Source organism: Artibeus jamaicensis, unplaced genomic scaffold (genome assembly GCF_021234435.1).
Source record: "Artibeus jamaicensis isolate MK-2021 breed Jamaican fruit bat unplaced genomic scaffold, CSHL_Jam_final contig_391, whole genome shotgun sequence".
In the NCBI taxonomy this organism is placed as follows: domain Eukaryota; kingdom Metazoa; phylum Chordata; class Mammalia; order Chiroptera; family Phyllostomidae; genus Artibeus; species Artibeus jamaicensis.
The window spans coordinates 17,734,180-17,739,743 of NW_026521814.1; the positions used below are offsets into that span (position 1 = coordinate 17,734,180).

A 5,564-nucleotide genomic window follows, 5' to 3' on the forward strand; every position below is an offset into this window, starting at 1 on the left:
CCAGTAGAGGGCGCACAAGAGGCAACCACACATTGATGTTTCTCTTCCTCTCTTTCTCCCTCCTTTCCCCTCTCTCTAAAAATAAATAAATAAAATCTTTAAAAATTTTCTGTTAAAAAAGATAGCCAATAAATATAAATCAGCAAATGAGATTTTTTAATGCAAATGAAGAAACAAGCATGGCTAACCTAATATGAAAAGCTAAAGGGAAATAATATTTTAATATTTCTCTTTACATTTTAGAAATGCATCTGAACCTTTGTTGTAGCATACAACATTTAGTTGGTATTAAACATGCCCTGTACTTAAAAAAAAAAGATATTCTGTACCATGTACCTATAAATCAAATAGCATGATTATGACTTAAACATATGTGTTGTTCAGCACCTTCTATAGTGAGCTGAATGTGTGGCCTCTCAGCTTGCCCCATTTGAGTTCATACACTTTTATTTATACATAATATATGATACATACCCTGGGGATGTAGATGAATCACACATGGCTCCCACTCCAGAAGAACCTAAATGTAACATTTGATTAAAAGTGAGAATAAGACAGCCATATGCTTGCTCTAGCCCCTGGGAAGGAGGTCATACCATCAGGCTATTTGATTTCATTTAGCACCAGCATGAGAACAGAGTTCTTCAGTGCTTTTCACTTCTTCAACCCTGACATTCAGCCATTGGAAAAGCTATTGTTTTTAGGTATGTAGCTTTGTATATTGTAAAAATCAGATAAAATCAGTAAAATATGGGATAACTTTAATGAGCGAAACACACAATCATTTAAACTAGTTTTTGGTACAGTTTTGAGTAAAATAATCACTGATTTGATATTTTTTGTTATTGAGTTGACTATTAGATTATGATTATGTATTTTCTACTAGGCATAGTCTAATCTCAAATATAATATTAAAAAACACAAATAAAAATACCCTGTGATGCTTTAAATGTAGATGTTCCACTATCAACCAGTAGTTCCATCAGCAGAGACATGCCACTCACAGGGGAGGGACACCAGAGCCATCCCTCGGAAGTGCTCCTAATTGCAAATGACAGGAAAGAACTTTGAAGTTTATGTGTGCAAGACGTACTGAAAAAGTTCTAATGTAAATTATGAGAGTCCCTATGCCCTATGTTTTATTATAAATTATCCTCTTACCATATTTTATGAATAGAGAAATTACATCTTATTACAAAAACAAAAATGTAAAAGAAAACAATATTTGAAGACCACAGGTATGATTACTTCATGGTAAGACCACATCATACTTTTTTTCTTTATGTATAGTTTGTTCAGTCAATGGATCTACTTGCACAACCAATTTTCTAAAATAAGAGTTTTATTAATTTTAAATGATTCATTACAGATGATGTGTTGATAATAATCAATCATAATAAATAATCACAGGATAGAAATGTTATGAGCTACACAAAAAACACTTTTTTTCCATATATACAGACATACAAACACTTCTTTAATCTGATCTTGAAATTGATCATGCTTAGAAGTCAAACATGCTTAACGTTAGCATATTAAATGAAATAGACAATAGTGTATAGTATATATGATTTATATATTTACATATTTTACTTAGATAATATTTATACATATATACTTAGATATTTAATACTTTTATTGAAGCAAGTGAAATATTTCAATTATTAAAAAAACTTGGTTGTCTGACTCCTTGCCTAGTTGAAGATTAATATTTTGGCGTAAATCTGAGATGACTTTTCTGAATATTTTGCCCTATATGTGGAGGGTGTACTGTTTATTTTAGACACTCCATGAAAGAGATTTTGTGGACCAGCTAGTGTTCCAAGTACTTCACAAATATTAACTGAGTTAATCATCCTATGCAGTGGGAACTAGTATAATGGTCAGTTTACAGATGAGAAAGGTAAATACCTTACCCTAGACCAGACAGCTAAATTGCAGAATCAGAGCTCAAAATTACTCCAGAGTCCACATGCCACTTTGGAAAGGACTGGCAACCATCACTGAGCAGGTTTCATTTAGTCATTTGAGCACCGAAAAGTTTATCCAACCCTTGGTAATTTGGTGGTAAGGCAACCAGGTACTTCCAGTCTGAGCTTCTGGTCGTCACTCTGTTTGTTATCCAAGATCTGAAGTCACGTCTTACCTGCCCTCCTCCTCCGGCCACTTCTGCAGAGCACCCAACAGCAAGCAGTAAAGAGAAAGTGGCATCAACCAGCAACCCTTCTCTTTATGTGACACAGAAATGACCCCCCTTGGTTTCCTCTGACTGATAGCCAGATACTTAGTATTCAGTTACCCATGATTACAAACTGGTTTTTGTAGTAATTATGACTTTTGTAATTATTTGAAGTTTCTGCTAGAACTAGAGATTTGAGTATTTCTATCAATTGCCCCCATTAAATGATATAAATTTGTGAATCTATCTAGCTGTAGATCTTCAGAGATTCGAGTTTAAGCTTACTTCTTCCATAAGAGGTTGGGAACTGCCCTTTATTACTCCATGATGCTTTTTACTGTCTAGAATTTAAGTTTAAAGATTTAGTTTCTGGGTGAGTAATGATGCTGAATTTCAGATCCACAAACTCAGGGAAAACATATTAGAGTTTTCTGACTGGAAGTGGAGGCTCATTATGCTAATGAAAAATGGGTTTTAAAGGACAATAACTGTATTTATTATATATCTGTCCCCCCATCCCACTTTACCACTAAACCTTGAATAATAGAATGTAAGTGGTTTTTTTTTATTTAAAATACTCCTACCTCTTGAATTGCTGTTCAAACACCATACGTGTTATTTCAAAAAGTGAAGAGCCAACCCTGGCTGGCGTAGCTCAGTGGATTGAGAGTGGGCCTGAGAACCAGAGTATCATGGTTCAATTCCCAGTCAAGGCACATGCCTCAGTTGCAGGCCAGTTCCCATCAGGGGACAGACAGGAAGCAACCACACATTGATATTTCTCTTCCTCTCTCTTTCCCTTCCCCTCTAAAGATAAATAAATAAAATATTTTTTAAAAAGTGAAGAGCCCTAAAAACTGCCTCAGTTTTTACAATATGAAGAAATATTATAAATATTCTTCATATTTTTATAATATGAAGAAATTGTGTTTCTTCATATTGTAATTTAAATTTGGTCATTTCCCTCAAGAATAATATACACATTTTCAAAGATAAAGCTTGTGGACTTAGTCATCTTTTTTCCCACACTAGTGAAGGGAGCTAACATTTATTGCATGCCTGTGGTATGCCAGGCATTTGACCTCACTTAAATACCATATTCAATGTGAGATGGATATTTCCTCTTCCCATTTTATTGATGAAGAAATTAAATCTCAGAGATATTAGGAAAATCGTCAAAGGCCACATCGATCCTAAATGGGATCCAAACTGAGGTTAGCCTCACCTCCAAAAATTGTGCTCTATCACAATGCCAAAAGCTTTGGGATTTCCAAAAATCACGGTTATTTTTCACCTTAAATTAATCAAGAAGGAAAGTGTTTTAGACAGAGGGAGTCATTTATTCTTTTCATTGGGGGTATGGAAATCAGGCTAAATATTAAGTATAATTTACCTTGGCAAGTGTCATGGCTTAAACTGAGATGGACTGGTGTGTTTAGTTAAATACCACTTTTGGAACAATTAAAATGTAGATTACAGTCCAAGGGTGACATAAGAGCCTTTGTATCTTGACTCCTTGTGGATCCAATGCACAAAGCACAGCTGAATGAACTTCAGGGTCCTCTTATGGACAACTGGGAAGTATTATACAGGAATCAGCAGCTGAGTGGTATCAAAGGTTACAGCTCACATTTTCCTTGACCTTCGGTCCAAGGCAGAGGCTCTGAGTAACCGTCAACAGAAAAGAAACCATTGTGTGGATCAGAGAATTGCTTAAAATACTTCAGTTGCTCTCCCTGCATAGTGGAGGTACTGTTTGTGGTTTGGAGAGCTCTAGTGACAGTTTGAAGCTGTTGTACCAATTCTGAGTATATATATCTCTGTAATGTGGTGTGCTTTCTTATCTTGAAGAGCAGGCATTGAAACGGTTGAGGAATGTTGACAAAATGGGGTCTGTAAGGAAAGCACAGGTCTAGATGTTTCCTTGCTTTCAGTTGGCAATGTGAATGTTGATAAAGGGCAATGTCAATGTCTGTTTTGTGATGTGAATCTCCTGGTTAGAAGATGATCAATTATGGGTTTATTTCTAGTTTTCTTTATCTCTTGACAGCTGTGAGCAATGCTGTTTTAAATTTCCATTAGATTATAGAAAGTGTGTTACTTCCTTGGGTAAATAAAATGCAAATACAATTTAATTCTGCTGGAAGATTATTAAACTGATATTGGGAAAGACTTATTACCCTTAATATAGTTAAGAATTCATTGTGCTGAACAGGGAAACTCAGGACAACTTGATTTTGGATCCTAAAAGTGTCTTGCATATCACATAAAGTGCCCAATAAATATTTGTGAATGAAATATGCACAAATATAGTTCTTGCTGAGAGTTTTAATTTCTTAGTTGTATTCTCGCTTTTATGTACGAATTGAAAGTGCTTATTTCTGACAGTTTGGGGCTTTCAAAGATCCTTAAGCAACTTAGACAAAAATAACAATACCATTCATTATACTGATTACACATACACACACACACTAACCATGAACTTCTTCCGCATTTGCATTTGGAAAGGTTAGAATACTTGCTTTGTCTGTTGCTTAGCAGTCAACATCTTCTGCCTTTGACCACAAGAGCAGGAAGTGCCCTGTGTATTATTTACCATGGGTGTTTACCAGCGATTTTCTTAGGTCTGTTCTACCAAAATTTTGGTAGGTTTCCAGGATAGGACAAGTTTCCACAGATCAGTCACATTTAGATAGTACTGTCCTAAACAGCCAGTTTAGAAGGTCCAAGAAAAAGCTATCATGATTTTTCCTTGCCAGTATGCATTACTTTAGTATTTTCTAGTCCAGATGGTTAGACCCAAAGTACATATCTAGTCCCTTGCAGACAATTCAGTCAAAATGTTAATGCTGATTTGATTGATGCATAGTATTACAGATAGTTCTGAGAGTTTTTATATTATTTGACTACTCTGTTGATTCAATTACCAATTCTTTCTCAACATCAGACTTCAAAAACAACTTCCTCTTAATTTGTACCCTAAATGTGCTTGATTGGAAGCTTTCTACTATATATATATATATATATATATATATATATATATATATATATATATAATAAAAAAAAATATACATATATTATATATATATATATATATATTACTTAATATATATATATATTAAGTAAGTGCTTGGCTTTGAACAATGTTAACATCTCACCAAGGAAGATGCATCTAATTTTTAACTCCTAACAGGTTGAGTGATCCTAACAAAAGAGTTGGTTTTTATTGCAGGGGGGATGCCTCTTGATTTCACATATGTGGAGAATGACATATGGAGACTTTACTATGAAGCAAAGATGGACAAAAGACAGGAGATGGGCAGAGTGGGATGGATAAAGAAGGCTGATAAATGAAGAAAGGAAAAGAACATTTATTATCTTGAAA

At 34.5% G+C, this 5,564-nt stretch overlaps 1 long non-coding RNA gene across 1 annotated transcript; it reads right to left on the reverse strand.

The window, feature by feature from the left end:
* Positions 1-472: 472 nt before the first annotated feature.
* LOC128627414 (uncharacterized) lies at positions 473-2,233 on the reverse strand. The gene is made up of 3 exons (XR_008391610.1): positions 2,147-2,233; positions 935-1,041; positions 473-520 (listed from the first exon to the last, which is right to left on the reverse strand). It is a non-coding gene; the product is annotated as an uncharacterized LOC128627414 (long non-coding RNA).
* Between the last annotated feature and the right edge of the window lie 3,331 nt (positions 2,234-5,564).